The 17,904-nt window shown below is 39.8% G+C and overlaps 1 protein-coding gene across 3 annotated transcripts in view; it reads right to left on the bottom strand.

The window, feature by feature from the left end:
- Positions 1 to 17,904, bottom strand: part of LOC134356779 (contactin-4-like) — a 2,290,679-nt gene that overhangs the window by 1,921,387 nt on the left and 351,388 nt on the right. For all 3 annotated transcript variants that reach the window (XM_063067893.1, XM_063067892.1, XM_063067894.1), the window contains exon 2: positions 12,465 to 12,560. The gene's annotated coding sequence lies outside the window, so the exon portion shown is untranslated. The remainder of the gene's footprint in view (positions 1 to 12,464; positions 12,561 to 17,904) is intronic.

Here is a 17,904-nt window from a genome sequence, read left to right as displayed (position 1 = left end):
CTTTTGTTCATTTTCAAAAAGGACAAACTGTACTGAAATTGCAAATCTATAATACTCAAGCAATTGGACTTTTACAAATTACACCAACAATAATCTTATACTAATACATCATTCTCTTCATACCTGACATATTTCTAGATACTATCAATTGTGGGAAATCCAGATTCACAAAACTTTAGGCCAATTAGTATCTAATTTTACAGATGAAGCTGCTTAATTAGCATTTTACAACAGATTTGACTAATTTATATTAGGTGAATTTCAACAGCTCAATTTGATGGCACCACCAGACACATAACCTCCTCCTTCTTCTTTCAGCATTCCAAAGAGACTTTTTATTCCAGAACTTTGTGCTTCACTCTTCTATTCCTATTGATAACTACTCCCTTCACCTTATTATTTCCCATTCAACCAGAGGAGGAACAAAATCGTAAGACAAAGGAACAGAATTATGTCATTTAGCCTGTCATGTCTGCTCTGCCATTTGATCACAGCTGTAAACCAGCTCTTTTCTTTTTCCCTTACCTGTTACCCACAGCTTTTCATTGTCTTCAAGCCTCTGAAGGTCCAACTGCCTGCTTAACACCACCCCATAAACCTCAGATGTCTTATAGCACTTCTGGCCTGGAGGATGAACACTCACAGGTGTATAACTACTGCATCTTGGGAAAAGACATCCCATGTGCAGCTGAGTTGGAAACCTGGCATTCCTGCAGCGGTGAACAGTGATCTGGTGGCTGTGTGCCTTGCAGTGAACTGCAATGGTTGCCTATGTGGGTAGGAGTTGGATGGGCAGGAGTGACTGGTGCTCAGGCCAGAACCGTGAGTGTGGTCCATTGCAGGGCCTGGCCGCCACATGCTCCACAGACAACCCAGATCTTACAGTTTCTCTTGTCACTTGCTGCTGTCTCCCCTGCTTTTTGTTTGGCTGCACACTCTCCTCAGCCTGGGACTCCCCCTGTGCCAGAGACCTGAATAGTCATGGGGAGAGAAATTTCCAAGCTGAGGAAATTTCCCATGAACAAAGTGACAGACCTTGATTTACATCTGACAAGAGAGACAGGAGGATATGGACATTGGACCAGCATACAGAGAAGGTGCTCCTGGTCCCTAGCACACTCCCCGTGCAGAACAAATTGCAGATTCCAGTCTACTCCTGATGGCTGTAACCCCACTACTTATCCTATCCCTCACAGGCAACCACTGCACATTTTCTCAGAGGCTCAGCGCACACCCACTCCTGCAGTAAGGATGTCATTTGAGCCATTCATTGCTATAGGTGTACCAGTGACGTGCTAAGTCATAAAACAGGTGCCCAGCACAGCGGCACTATCAGTAAGACATGGCAGCACAAGTAAAACTAGAACCATTGCTGTCAGTACTGATTTCATTAGTTGCCAGGCAACATAGTTGGTGGCAGTGTACGTAATATCTGATCTTTCTGTTGTGGAAGTTACTGTAACTTGCCAATGAAGCTCACTTGCAATAACGAGAAATCAAATGCTCCTACCTGGGCACACTGGTAACTTCTCAGTTTACTGCCAACACACTGGTCACCCCAAACCACAACTCAAACAGTTGGACCAATAAAGGTTACTACAGGCAGAAATCTGCAGATGCTGGAAGATTTTTCATCTGCTCCCAATGAAGTAGGAAAGGAGCAGGCTTCTCAGACAGAGGCACATACTGCATCCATCTGATTTTTCACTCCATTCATTGGGATGCAATGAAGATGTGAGGCCGTATAACAAGTCAGCTAGTAGAGCTGTTGCCTCAGAGCACCAAAGGTCCACCTTGACCTCGAGTGCTGTCCATGTAGAGTTTGCAAATTCTGTCGCCATCTGGACTTCCTCCAGATATTCTGGTCTCTTTGCATATCCTAAACTCATGTGAGTTGGTAGGTTATTTGATTATGGTAAATTGTCCCGACTATGCCTGCAACCAGTAAGAAGTTCTAGAACAAGAGGGCATGACTTCAGGATTGAAGGATGTCCATTTAGAATGGGGATGCGGAAAAATTACTTTAGTCATAGGGTGGTAAAACTGTGGAATTTGTTGCCACGAGCAGCTCTAGAGGCCAAACAGTGGGTGTATTTAAGGCAGAGATAGATAGGTTCTTGATTAGCCAGGGCATCAAAGGTTATGGGGTGAAGGCAGGGGAATGGGGATGACTGGAAGAACTGGATCAGCCCATGACTGAATGGCAGAGCAGACTGGATGGGCTGAATGGCCTAATTCTGCTCCTATTTCTTATCGTCTTATGGTCTTATAGAATCTGGGGGAAGCTGATGAGAATATGGGGAAAATAAAATAGAATATTCCATTAACATAGGATGGGTGTAAATGGGTGGTAGATAGTTGGCTCAGTGGGATGAAGGATTTGCTTCCATCTCAGATTTCTCTGTGACTCTAAATCAGTGAAGTCTCACTGGCCTCCTTGAGGAAAAGGAGATGGGGCATGTCTAAGATGGGAGTTTGCCATTCTGCCTGACTCCAGCACACCAAAGCTTCTGTTCAACTGAATTAAAATTCTACCCAGCCCTAAAAGTACAAAATACATGACATAACCATAGCAGGTCACTTTGGCGAAAGGATGATAGCAGAAGCAAAATGAAAGTTATGCCAGTAAGATACTTTTGAATCAAGTTTATAGAAACATAATTTCGGCATTGAATTGTATTGCTGAATTCCTCCAGTTCCAGGCAATTCTATTGAATTGCCTGGAGCTGGTAAAGCAGAATCTCCTTAAAGCTGAGAAAATGTAATTTTTGTTGAGCAGGATATGTGTGTTTCACACTCAGTGATGATGTAGAGGGCGCTGGCTTATCCACAGTGAGACTTTTCAGGCAAAGTTACGAACAGAATGACAGGTGCACAAGCCACTGGAGATCCCAGTGAGAAAGCTTAAAGAAAATGGGATATATTTACCTAAAAGGGTATGGGAGGGGAGGTGGTGGTCATGCAGGTGGAAATGGGAGGGATGGGAATGAAGTCTCTTTTGTTCCTTTTGCAGACTACAATGGTCCACGATACCCATGTCCAAATATCAATTGGTATATACGGTAGGTATCCAGCAAGTCCACAACACTTACCGCTTTTAGGCAATGTCCTCGATTTTCAGAATATAGTTTTCTTGACTTTATTCCCAAAAGTTTACGAATATACATCAGAAAATCTCTTCAAATCAACAACAGTAAATGTTGACACAAGGGAAATTACCATGTTGTCCCAAGTTTTCTTATCAGAATCACTATTTTTATTTAGGTCTCAATCTCAACATCTGTATGATGGACATCAGTTTGCAGATAATATATAGTACATTATGTCAGTCATTTCAGAAAGATATGGTATGAAGAATACTTTGGTTGAATTGAGTTGCTATTAATTTGAAAAAGTTTCAATTTGAAAATAAACTCTCAGGAAAATGGCAGTATCAACTAAATGAAATATTTATTGGAAAGAATAGAGATGAAAGACTTCAATTTTCCAAATTATTGGAAGAGGCATGACAAGTTGATGAGGCTGTCAATAAAGAACATGGGAACCTTGGCTTTATAATTAAAAACAAGCAGTACAAAACTGAAATGTTACAATAAATCTTTTGATAGTATTCATTAAACCTCAGCTACAATATTGACCATAACCCAAACCATTTCAGGAGTGATTTCATTCAGAGATGTGAAGGCTGCTCAAACTGGAATTGTTCCTACCACAAGGATCAAGGAGAGCTAAAATAAAATCACAAGTGGGTTTGATACAAAAATGTAGTTTCAAATGCTAGGACAATTGGTATTCAAAGAAAACGGGCTTAAGATATGATTTTATTTACTGCTCATGGTCATCACTGGAAAAGCCAGTATTTTCATTCATGTTTACTGTTGAGGTAATGTGGATAACTGTTTTCTGGAAACAAATTCACCTGTATTAAAATTGTTTCAACAGTCATGTAAATGGATATATGGTAAAAAGGGATAAAAGAAATTGCAGGGAATAGACAAAAAGGACGAGCAATGTAATGTACCACAAACTCTCTTGAATGTACTTCGAGAAAAGTAGCCTCTGTTTATATTGCAGCATTCCATCTCATAAGCTCTTCTCCTCCATCAGCAATACCATAGTTTCTCGATCAATTATTTTTCTCAAAATATGATTCCAAAGCTAAACAATTCTCTGTGTGAAGAAGTTCATGCTGCCATCTGTTTTTAAATCTCTTGCCTTGAATCTTTTTCCTGTGGTCTCTCGTTTCCTTCACTCAAATACTAATCTCTACATAGTTCGGTCTTAAGAGCTTTAAGAAAGAATTAATCTGGTTTGAAACAAATAAAAAAAATCAATTTGCAAACCAACACAATTAAAGATTCCTGTAATTGTCTGTAATAGACAAAATTCAAAGGTATCAGTGCAGTACTGGCTGTGCCCATTATACAGGTATATTACAATGGTACTAACAAATACAAAAATACACAACTAAGATTTAAAAAAAAGCTAACATGATGTAGGAGACAAGAGAGCTGAAATTGTATTGCATCATGCAACTTTTATGTGGACTACAAAACTGAGGATTACCTTTAGGTAATTTGGTACTTACTGTGAGGCTTAACTTTGTGATTTTTCTTCCAGCAGCTCCTTGCAGTGACTTCCAACAGTGTGTGATACACACCTGCACAAGGCTTACAAGACTTATATATAAAAAGCATGGCCAGATCATCAGGACCACTTCAGGCAATCTTTCAATTATAACCCTCATACACAAAATGCATCTTCTTCAGAGACTCCAAAATCATTTCCTTCCCCTTTGTAATGACAATCCCCAAATGTATTGTAAGCTTGACTCTAACCTCCAACTTGATCACAACAGTATCCATGGCCAGCTAATCATGAATGCCCGATGCTCGATCCCAATATATCAGCCCTCCTTAACTCCTCAAACTGCAGCTCTAAGTCCCTCCAACCCCATCAGTTACTCACAAATTTTTGTCCCAAAGTCAAATAGCCCAATTTGTCACCTACCTGACTTACCTTGCACGGTTTACAAAGGCCCTGCTTAAAATAAGATTGATCACCACCATGGTAGGTTTATCCCATGAGGAAACCTCAAGTAGTCTGAGGTTATATGTTCTTAGATTGAGAAGAACAGGAGGTGATGTCACTGTAACATAGGGGAGTTGCAGGGATAATGTCTTCCATGCTTAGGTATCTTGGGTTCACACCCCTAAAAGGATTAACCAGTCAGGAATGAGGGGACAAGAAATTTGTTCATCCAAGGGGGAAATAAATCTTTGATATTCTCTACCTGAGAGGGTTATGGGTTCCCAATAACTCCATTAAAGTCTAAGATAATAAATGTTAAGATAGCAAAGGAATCAAATGATTTGGTGCTACAGCAGTGTAGAAAAGTGGTGCTAAATTAGGTCATCTCAATCATTTGAGAGCAGATTCTAGTGGCTGAATAGTCTACTCTGGCTCCCATTTTTTATGTTTGTTAACGAAGATTTTGCCATTGGAAATCAATTGTCATTTAGAAGTCACATAGAAAGCAGTGGTTTAAAAAAGAAGTTTCAAAATTGGCATTTTACATGATTGATATATAAAACTGACTAATAATATAACAGGGTGATATTTCAACAACCCCACCCCCAATGAATATGAGATGATGATAACTCGAGTGGCATTGATCCAATGTCAACAATACTGAAAAAAAAGCTGTTATTTTGTTCTCTGTTGATTTGAATTAGGTCTTTGAAGCAGCATCAATAGAGTATAATTTTCACTTTCAACTTAATGCATGTAAATGGTTAAAATAAATCAAAAAACTGTCCCTATATCCTTCTGTGTAAAAGTGCACTTTCTGATAACATTCCTGAATAATCTAATTCTAGTTCAAAGATTGTGCTTTTTTTCCCAGGTTTCCTCCACTGGATAAAATAATTTCTCTGTATCAGTCTGAGACATTCTTTGAGGCAGTTCAATTGGATCGCATTCTTTTAACATGCAAGAACATGCAAATCAAATTTATCAAGGTTTTTCTTAATTTAACCCTTTTTTGTCCTGTTAGTATTCTGTTGAATATTTGACATTGTCCAACAGTAGACCATATATCCCACCTGAGATACACTGCCTCCAACAGAATGCAACATATCAGTTGAGCCCTTAAGCAAGGCTACTGAATAGTGAAGTATATGGATGCCAGAAATTTTGTGAACCCTGTAGAATTTTCTCTGTTTCTGCATAAATGTGACTTAAAATGTGATCAGATCTTCACACAAGTCCTAAAACTAGAGAAATAGAACACAATTCAATAAATAACACACAAACATCATACTTGTTCATTTATTTATTGAGAAAAATGATCCAATATTATATACATTTGTTGGAAAAAGTAGGTGAACCTCCAGGCTGATGCCTTCTACAAAAGCTATTTGGAGTGAGGTGTTCCAATCAATGAGATGAGATTGGAGGTGGGGGTTGTAGAGGTGCCCTGCTCTATAAAAACCGACAGAGCCTGCTCTTCTCAAGAAAGCCCTGTTTATATGCACCACACCTCGATCAAAACAGTTTTCAAAGGACCTTAGAAGAAGACTTGCAGAAATGCATGAAGCTGGAAAATGCTACAAAAGTATTTCTGAAGACCTGAGTGTTCATCATTCCAAAGTAAAGAGAAATTGTCTACAAATGAAGTAAACTCAGGACTGTTACTACTCTCCCTAGAAGTTAGTATCCTGCAAAGATCACACCAAGAGCACAATGTGCAATGCTGAAGGAGTGAAAATGAACCCAATGGTAACAGCAAAACACATGCAGAATCTCTAGAACTTGCTAAAGTGTCTGTTCATGTGTCTGCTATAAGAAAATCACTGAACCAGATTAGTGTTCATGGAAAGACACCAGAGAGGGATCCACTGCTCTGCCAAAAAAAATTACTGCAAGTCTCAAGTTTGCAAAAGACAACCTGGATGTTCTACAATACTTCTGGGGCAATCTTCTGTGGACAGATGGAACAAAATTTGAACTTATTGGCAGAAATACACATTGTTATGTTTGGATGAAAAAGGGCACTGCACACCAATACCAAAGCCTCATCCCAACTGTGAAGCATGGTGGAAGGAGTGTCATGGTTTGGGGCTGCTTTGCTGGCTTAGAGCCTGGACAGTTTGCAATCATTGAGGGAACAATGAATTTAAAATTGTATGAAGATGGTTTACAGGAGAATGTCAGGGTAGCAGTCTGTCATCTGAAGCTTAATAGAAGTTGGATAATGCAACAGGACAATGATCCAAAAGACAAGAATAAATCAACAAGACAATGGTTTTAAAAGAAGCAAATACATAATTTGGAATGGCTAAGTCAAAGTCCTGACCTTAATCCTATACAACATATTGTGGGAGGACCTGAGGCAAGCAGTTCATGCAAGGAAGACCACCAACATCCCAGAGTTGAAGCAGTTTCATAAGGAGGAATGGCCTAAAGGCAATGTGCAGGACTGATCAACAGTTACCGGAAATGTTTAGTTGAAGTTATTGTTGTACAACGGGGTCATACCAGTTACTGAAAGTAAAGCAAAGGTTTACATATTTTTCCAACAAATACACGTAATACTGAATCATTTTTCTCAATAAATCAATGAACAAGTATAATGTTTTTGGGTTATTTATTTAATTGGGTTCTCTTTATCTAGTTCTTTGGACTTACATGAAGATCTGATCATAATGTAGGTCATATTTATGCAGAAATAGAGATAAATCTACAGGGTTCACAAACTTTCTAGCACCAGTATAAGTAGGTTACTTTACAACTGCAGATAAACTTCAGCAATTTTGCATTCCAAATCTTTTGTGATCTTCTAAAAACAATCAATGGAAGTTGGTCTTTTTGAAGTCTTTGTAGTATCGCTCAAGCTTTTAATAATTTATGCACCTCTTACATCTGCAATCTTTTGGCAATGTAAGTAGTCTAATTTTACCATTCTTGGAACTTTTCACTTTGCCATGATCAATTGTGTCTGAAACAAAGAAACTATTGGAACTTCTACTTCTATCTGCACAGTGGGCCAGTCTAGCGGATGTGGATTTCAAATCCTTATTCTACCATCCAAGCAAGATAAAAACCTGAGCTTCAATGGAGTACAATATGAAGCACAACTTTCAAGTTCCGAACAATCATACTACAATCTTTTAATTCCCTATTCTGTTCCTTGTATCTATAAATCAGTGACTAATAGATGTCCTGTAGATTTGTAGATACACAGTGCACTACAGCACAGGCCTTTTACCCATCTAGTCTTTCCGACCTGACTTTCTGCCTAATCCCATCTACCCACACCCAGACTATAGCCCCCCATATCTCTTTCATCCATGCACCTATCCAAACTTCTCTTAAATGTTTCATTCAAACCTGCATCCATCACTTCCATTGGCAGCTCGTTCCACACTTGCATAATCTCTCAGTGAAGAAGCTCTCCCTCAGATTCCCTTTAAATATTTGACCTTACATATTAAACCTATGACATCTGGTTCTAGACTCACCCAAATGGAGGGAAAAGGCCTGCACGCATTTACCCTATTTATACCCTTCATAATTTTGCATATCTCTGTAACATCTCTCTTCATTCTCCTGCGTTACAGTGAATAAAGTGCAAACCTATGCAATCTTTCCTATAGATCAGGACTAATGCCCCAGCAACACCTTTGTAAATTTTCTCTGCTGTCTTTCAATCTTTCCTGGAGGTAGGTGACCAGAACTACACACTACACTCCAAATTCAGCCTCACAAATGTCTCATACAACTTATTGACAACAATCCTACCCCTGTACTCAATGATCTGATTTATAAAGGCCAATGTGGCATAAGATGTTCTAATCATTCTATCTGTAGTACCTGTGATATCACTTTCACGCAGTCATAGATCTGTATTCCCAGATCCCTTTGTTCTACCACACACCTCAGTGCTCTACCATTCACTGTGTAAGTTTGACCATGTTTTTCCTCGTAAAGTGCAACACCTCACACATGTCTGCATTAAATTCTGTCTGCCATTTTTCAGCCCATTTTCATAGCTGGTTCAGACCCTGCTGTAAGCTTTGATAACCTTCACTGCCCACTACATCACCAATCTTGGTGTCATCTCCAAATATGTTGACCCAGTTTATCACATTATTGTCTAAGTCATTAAAAATAGACGACAAACAACAATGGACCCAGCACTGCTCCCTGCAGCACACCAGTAGTCACTGGCCTCTAGTCAGACAGACAATCATTTACTACTGAAGTCCATGAACTTCCCAACGACTGACGCTAAAACAACAGGCCCTTAATTTTGTGGTTTCTTCCATTCTTTCATTCTAGAAATTAAAAAGGCATTTTCAGTTTACAAATCCAAGCCAATTTCCTGTATCAAAAAGTCCCTGGAAAATGACCATCCCAACTGCAATTTCTCTCAAAAAATTAACCCTATAGCATTTTGTTCTGTAACTATACCAACTTTTGGAATAGTTAGAGACTCGGAGGGGCGGAGCAAAGTCAAGATGGTGCTAAACGGCAACTACTTTTCTTGCATCTTTGGAAACAGCTTTATTTCTATATTTGATATCTGCTTTTCCCTTTTCAAGGTTCTTTTGAAGGCCCGGACCTGGCATTACACTCTGACTTTGGTTCTTTGTGGGAATGGGGCCTGCTCTCAGGGCCTCACAACCAGCCACTTTTTGATATCCCAAGGACACAGCCTGGAAGACTATCATGCATTCAGGGTGCTGGATTTTCGTGTCTCTGCGGACGTACAGATTCTAGGCCGGTGCCTCTGACTGAGGCGTCACAGCAGAACACGGAACATCTGAAGCAGCGGGTTAGCTGGCGGGGATTGGGTGTCCAAAGATCTGAGCCTTTCCAGGGCCGACTTTCTGGGCGCAGAGCTTGGACAAAGCAATGCAACAGACTTTTAACATCGTAAATCAGTGAGTTGTTTGTTATGTCTCCCCTCTCACTGTGAAATGGGGACATCTCTTTTTCCCTTATCAGAGAGAGAGAGAGCCTGTGGTATGTCGAATTACTAGGTGAATGAGTAGTCATTGGGGTAAGGCAAGTCTGTGTCTTTATTGATGCCTGCTGCACGCTTGAGTGCTCGGTGAAGGGCGCTGGTTTTATGCTTTTTTGCTGGTGGGAGAGGAATGAGGCCATTGCCTTGCTGCTGCTTGTGCATGGGGGGGTAGTTGGGGGGGCTTTGGGGTTCTAACATTTAACTGTCATTCATTCTTTGGGGTACTCCTCTGTTTTTGTGGATGCTTGCGTAGGAAAAGAATTTCAGGATTATATTGTATACATTTCTCTAACATTAAATGTACCCATTGAAACCTATTGAAATCTATTTTACCAATTATGCTATACTCCTTTTCCAATCCATGAGCATTAACATACCCAGTTACAACTGTATTGTTTTGGTTTTCCTGATGTTTTGTGAGATATTCATCTCTGTGCTTTATAATTATCAGATCAATAAGTACCTCCCAGGGGCTAGTGTGTCTTCGTCAGATATCCCACCCTGCAAAAACTCATTTCAGGGAGGTAGTACCACCATTTCAGGGAGGTAGCACCCCCGCCCCCCGCAACCCCATATACCCGCCCCTCCCCCCCCCCGGTCGACCTCCAAAGGTGTATGTAATACTTTGTTTCATGATTTTGTCTAATCTGTAAACCAAGTTGGGTAGATGCAGAAAATGTGACATTAAAATATGTACTTATATTATCATGTTTATTCAATTACAACTTTAAGCAAGTCTACAGGGAGTTTGGCCTATTCACGTAGGACATCAATAGAGTAGCTCCTTAGCAGCTAGCCAGCTATTTTAAACAACATTAGCTATGCTAATGAACAAATGACACCTGTTAGTCTCACCCCATCATGTCTTTTACATTTTAACCCACCATAGGCAATAGAAAAGTCACTGTTGCAAACAGTGCAGCGAGCAACACTGTCATTATTTTTGAGGTTGACTGTAAAGCCCGCCCACAGAGAAAACTGATAGGTCTACTCAGCACAAAAAGAGACCAATCTGGAGGCTCACTCTCGCTCTCGCTCTCCCTCTCCCTCTCAAAAAAATCGATTTCCGGGATATTGTATATAATTTCCGGGCGTCAGGGAGCTGCTATCAATATGTGGGAGACTCCCGGAACATCTGGGAGAGGTGGGATGTCTGCTTCCTTCACCCAGGACATGCGTTCATCTCATTGTATCATCAAGGGGGATGTACAGGGGCCTGAAGACACACAGTCAAGGTTTTAGGAACAGCTTCTTCCCCACTGCCATCAGATTTCTGAATGCACAATGAATCCATGTACACTACCTCACTAACTTCTTTCTTTTCATTTGCTTTCTTTTTGCACTGCTTATTTAATTTATTTATTTACAGTTTATATTTCTTACCATAATTTCAATAAAGGCATCCGTTAGTCTTGCGAGACCATGGATCTGCACCTGGAAAGTCTTCGCTCTCCAGGGCGCAGGCCTGGGCAAGGTTGTATGGAGGACCGGCAGTTGCTCATGCTGCAAGTCTCCCCTCTCCACAACACCGATGTTGTCCAAGGGAAGGGCATGGGCCGATACAGCTTGGCACCAGTGTCATCGCAGAGTACTGTGTGGTTAAGTGCTTTATTCAACACACTGCCTCGGCTGGGGTTCAAACTCACGACCTTCAGATCGCTAGTCAAATGCCTTAACCACTTGGCCACGTGCCAAGTTTATAGTTTTTTAAATTATGTATTTCAATGTACTGCTGCCACAAAACAGCTTATTTCACAACATACATATGCCAGGGATAGCAAACCTGATTCTGATTCTCCTCACATTTTCCCATGCTCTGAACATCTTTCTTCTCTCTCTACAGCAATGGTTCCCAACCTGGGTCCCACGGACCTCTCGGTTAATAGTAGGACTTCATAGCAGAGAAACATTGGAAACACCTGCTCCACAGTGATGCTGTTTGCCCTGCTGAATACCTAGACCAATTTCTGTTGTGCTTTTCCGGCATCCAAAGAATTCTACCTTTTTAAAGCCTGAACCACGGCTGGAACAATTGCTTATGAATTATGAACTTCTCTAGATACTTAATCAATAGATAAAACTAACAGAGATTGATTTACATATTCCAAATCAAGTCAGGACAAAAGGAAATGGTACTTAGGCTGATATAAACTGCAGACAAAAGAAAGGCAGTTATGATTTCAAAAGAGCCAAAATATCTCCAACATTCTTCATCTGCAGAGAGCTTAACTAACACTCTCATTCCAGCATAGTCAGGATAACAATTATTTTGTGCTGAAGTCAAATTTACCATCATCTGCAATCAACATGATGAGTTTTCTGAGCAACAACTGAGACCTTGCAGCGCAGAACGTAATGCATTTTGGACTTAAAAGAAAGACATAAATTAATATGACTACATTAGGCACTCTTGAGTGCTCAGTGGATTACTTACCAATTGAACTTCCAAAGGCTCTTTGAAATACTCAGATTTTCCTTCCCTCTAATTAGCTTTCTGCAGCACAATACGGTTTTGCTTTTTAAAGGCTCCCTGTTAAACAAATAATGGCAAATATATAATTCTTAATCAACAGAAGAGGTGCCATTAGGCCACAAATCACAATAGCTTTTTAACAAATTGATTTCATTAATTTTAACCGATATCACTTCAGAACATCACTATAGGATCACAATGTACACATGTTCAGAGGCTTTTATGTGATGCATAAATTGCTACTCAGACAGAGGGCAAACATTCTTTGCTGTCATTGAGAAAAGCTCTAAGATGTTGCAGCATTTGTTAAGGGGCTTTAATTTCACTTAGCTCAGATACAGAACTCAACAAGATACAAATAAATATTTTGATTTATTTTGCTTTTTCTGTACAGATAAGTACATCTCAAACGTTGCAATCACCATAAAAAGAATACCAAATTATTTCAAATCTATAACAACACGTCTAGATAAAATATAAGGCTGTGCTCACAATTAGAATTGGATTATTATATGTATTATAATACATCATAATATAATCAATATAAGTTTAACATTCAATGGCAGCTCACTAATTTTATGTGTATTAAATTTGCTCGTACTAAAGTTACAGAATTAAAGCTGTTATTTCAGATAAACTTTTAATATTACACTTTCCATAAAGTTGAGAAAACTTTTATATAAGTTTATTAAAATTTTCAGTTTACTTATACATTCAAGATCGAAGGACAACCAACTGCTCAGACAGAGTAGGTAAGGGGCTTCCAACTGATAACCCTCTTCAATAGTTTGTGAAAAAGTTCTGTGGTTCATGCTTGCAATTTTGCAAAGTCCCTGGCTGCTGCTGACTGGAGTTTCATCGGTTACACACTGCTGCTATACCTATACAGGAACATCTGTCCATTTAATCTGGGAACGGTTTTCTGAAAGGTTCAGAACATTTCTTGCAAAATTTTATTTTTGCATTCATTGGAGTCAAAGATTATCTTTGGTGTAAGTTGGTCCCTATGTATTAATGGCACCAAGAACTTTATCCTTTAGTACTGATCACACCTACAAAACATTCTAACATTTCAAATGATATTCCAACATATATACTTCAATTTTATCCCCAATCAATTCCCAGTTATTTATTCCCCAGATTTAAAGATTGCCTACACAACTAAAATTTCAGTTATAAGGTGTATGTGTAATAATTTCACAGCTCAAGTTTACTGCAGCATGAACATTTTCTTTGCATAATGACTTGCGATTAGCTTAATATAGATTTATTTAAAGATGATCAGAAAAAGACCCAATTCTATGTTTTGTGGTCATTGAATCTGGAATGGAAAATCCATTTGTCACTATATCCATTTTAAAATGTTTGATTTAATTAAGTATTCATAAAGACTTTTTAAAAAGAAAATGTAACCCAATGGAGTCTCCTTTTTCTGATCCATCTTATATCAGCAACAATAAAGTGTCTAATTCATTGACATATCTTTTGTCTTAACCTCTTAAGCTAGCTCCAATAATCTAAGAAACAAAATTAATTTCCAGAAGAATGGTTAATAACTGAAATCAACTCAATTTTTTTAAAAAATGGTTTGTTTAATCTAATAACTTATTTAATCAAATGGAGAAGATTGAAAGTATAATTCAGCTCCTCAAACCAGCACCATCAATGGAAACTCAGAACAGCCAATTTGAGAGCGCTGTGGAATTCCACAAGGTGTAAAGATGTATCATGTCACAAATAAGCTAGAAGAGTTATGTCAGAATTGTGAAATATTTAGGTATTTACTTGATCCTGGCCAAATTAATTTCATATCTGGATCAAATCATTAGGATTATATCAGGGATCAAACCTATTTGCAGTAAAGATTATCTGCTGATTTATTTGTCTGATCACCCCTAATCATTTAGGATTTACTTGGAGACTTAAGCAGAACAACCATTTTAGACCAGAATATCCATTCATTGCCATATGGCCAACACATCCCCTGATGCATTATAATGACAAGTACCTAGTGTTTGGTTACATAGTGGGAACTTCCTGGAGAAATAGCCCTTATTCTTACCAGTTAGGTCACTATCAAGAGTGGACCATTCAAAGGTTTGAAGGTCCAATTTAGTGTCAGAGAAATATATACAATATACATCCTGAAAAGCCTTTTCTTCGTAAACATCCACGAAAACAGAGACGTGCCCCTTAGAATGAACGACAGATAAATGCAAGAACCCCAAGTTTCCCCCAGCTTCCCCCCTCCTGCGCGGAAGTGGCAGCAAGCAACAATCCTCCCTACCCTACTGTAAAAAATGCAAGCATTGACAGCATCACCAAGCCTCAAGCATGAGCAATGCATTCATGATCTTAGTTCTGTGTTTTGGGGTGATATGGAACAAGCTCATTTCACAAAGCACCAAGTGAACATAATATTCAACAGCCAGCTAAGTCTTAATTGTTGTTCCTTTCCGTGCCTTGTGGCACATTGGGCAACAATCATGCCATTTCTTTCACATTTTGTCTGTTTTTTATGAGGCCGAGTTGCTAGCTTGGCGCTCAACCCAGCACTGATGGAAATCATGTAAGGAGCCGGCCGGATTCGAACCTGGGACAAGTCGCCTGGAAGTCCATTGCAGATGCCACACTACCACCGGCCTGCAAGCAAGTCTTAACATCTCCTGATATTGCCAACTTTTCTTAAAAAAGTGTATGTTCCCAAATACCAAAAAATATTGTAAAACGAAAGACTATGTAAAGAAATAAACTATTAAATGTTTCAACAGTAAAAGTAAAACAAAGTTCAAAACTGACACATGTATAACCTCAAACAATTGGAAAAAGATGAATTAATTTAGAATCTCTCAGATATTCCTCTCCATTGAATGTTGTCTGCTGCAGATTTTGTTCATTTGGTCTTAGGAAATATATTAAACAGAATACTGTGAGTACATGTGTTAATGATAATGACAGGATTTTTGTGTCTTAGTCTAATTGTGGTTTTCCTTGAGTTTAGGATTATGCTCTTTGATCTTTTAATATATATTGGTGAAAATGACATTGATACATGGAACACACCCTCAAAGGATGTAGATAACAGGACCGCTGGTACAGGTTCTGGGGTGTGGGTAGGAGGTCATAAGTGGCTCTGATGACAAAACTTAACTGAGATCCCTCCATCTCCCAGCTGTCAAACCAGCTACAGTTTCCTCTTTTCCAGGCTCTCCCAATTAGTTCAGGGGCCTTGCTTGGTCATTGAGACAGCCCTGGCATGTCGCTCTACCTCCTCGTGTCTTCTCAAATCCTCCACCACGAGTCGTCTCTTCTGCACTGATGTTTCCTTATGCCATTGAGGAGCCTCTGGGACAAGCCCGAGCCCACCTCTCCCATGTTGGACTTGGCCAACCACATCCCTGAAGGACATTAGAAGGGCCTTCCTGAAGATAAATCCAAGGAAGGCGACGGGCTCAGATGGCATCCCAGGACGGGTTCTCCGGGCCTGTGCAAGCAAGCTAGCTGGAGTGTTTGCTGACATCTTCAACTGCTCCTTGCTTCAGTCTAAGATCCCCTCGTATTTTAAGAAGGCAACGATAATCACGGTGCCGAAGAAGAGCAAGGTGACATGCCTGAATGACTATCGACCTGTGGCTCTGACATCAATTGCTATGAAGTGCTTCGAGAGATTGGTTATGGCACACATCAACCACAGCCTACTGGTCAACCTCAACGCTTTGCAATTTGCCTACTGGAGCAACAGGTCAACGGCAGATGCCATCTCTCTGGCCCTACATTCCTCCTTAGAACACCTGGAGAATAAAGACGCATACGTAAGGCTCCTTTTCATTGACTACAGCTCTGCCTTTAATACCATCATTCCAAATAAACTGATTCCTAAGCTCCGGAACCTGGGCCTTAGCACTCAGATCTGCAGCTGGATCTTCAACTTCCTCAGAGACAGGACCCAGGCTGTAAAAATAGGGGACAAGCTCTCCTCTACAATCACTCTGAGCACCTTTGCCCCACAAGGCTGTGTACTCAGCCCCCTGCTGTATTCAATGTACACCCATGATTGTGTAGCCAAGTTTCAATCGAACTCAATATATAAGTTTGCTGATGACACAACAATTGTAGGCCGTATCTTAGGTAATGATGAGTTTGAGTACACAGAGGAAATTAAGAACCTGGTGGCATGGTGCAAAGACAATAACCTATCCCTCAATGTCAGCAAGACAAAGGAATTGGTTGTTGATTTCAGAAGGAGTAGTGGACTGCACGACCCAATTCACATCGGTGGTGCACAAGTGGAACAGGTCAAAAGCTTTAAGTTCCTCAGGGTCAATATCATGAATGACCTAACTTGGACCAACCAAGCAGAGTCCACTGCCAAGAAGGCCCACCAGCGCCTTTACTTCCTGAGAAAACTAAAGAAATTTGGCCTGTCCCCTAAAACCCTCACTAATTTTTATAGATGCACCGTAGAAAGCATTCTTCTAGGGTGCATAACAACCTGGTATGGAAGTTGTCCTGTCCAAGACCAGAAGAAGCTGCAGAAGATCGTGAACACGGCACAGCACATCACATAAACCAATCTTCTGTCCTTGGACTCACTTTACACCGCACGCTGTCGGAGCAGTGCTGCCAGGATAATCAAGGACATGACCCACCCAGCCAACACACTTTCCGCCCTTCTTCCCTCCGGGAGAGGTCTCAGGAGCTTAAAGACTCGTATGGCCAGATTTGGAAACAGTTTCTTTCCATCTGTGATAAGACTGCTGAACGGATCCTGACCCTGATCTGGGCCGTACCCTCCAAATATCTGGACCTGCCTCTCGGTTTTTTTGCACTACCTTACTTTCCACTTTTTATTTATGATTTATAATTTAAATTTTTAATATTTACTATCGATTTGTACTCCAGGGAGCGGGAAGCGCAGAATCAAATATCACTGTGATGATTGTACATTCTAGTATCAATTGTTTGGCGACAATAAAGTATGAAGTATAAAACTTAGCATTGCAGTGAACAATAAGAAAGATAGGAACAGACTTCAGAGTGAAAAGTATATCAGCAGACTGAACAAATACATAAAAAAAAGTAAGTTGAATGTAGAGAAATGTGAAGTGATACATTTTTATTGGATAAATGGGAAGAGAAAGTTTAATATTAGTATTGTCACTTTAAACGGCGAAATATATAGCATGCAAGGTGTACATACACAAGTGATTGAAGGTGGTCGAAAAAGAACATGGAGAAGTTTAAAAGTGAAAACAAATGGCTCCAAAGGCTTTTCTGATCGAACCATAGATTGCAAAGACAAGAGAGCAACAAAAGACATTCAAAAAGCATTAGTTTGACTTCAGCTGCAGTACTGAATTTAGTTCTTGGCATTATTTTTGGAAGGATGTCAAAGCAGAGG

This window comes from Mobula hypostoma, chromosome 15, assembly GCF_963921235.1.
Source record: "Mobula hypostoma chromosome 15, sMobHyp1.1, whole genome shotgun sequence".
Classification (NCBI taxonomy): domain Eukaryota; kingdom Metazoa; phylum Chordata; class Chondrichthyes; order Myliobatiformes; family Myliobatidae; genus Mobula; species Mobula hypostoma.
The sequence above is the reverse complement of the archived record's forward strand: the minus strand, read 5'-3'. Positions and strand labels throughout refer to the sequence as shown.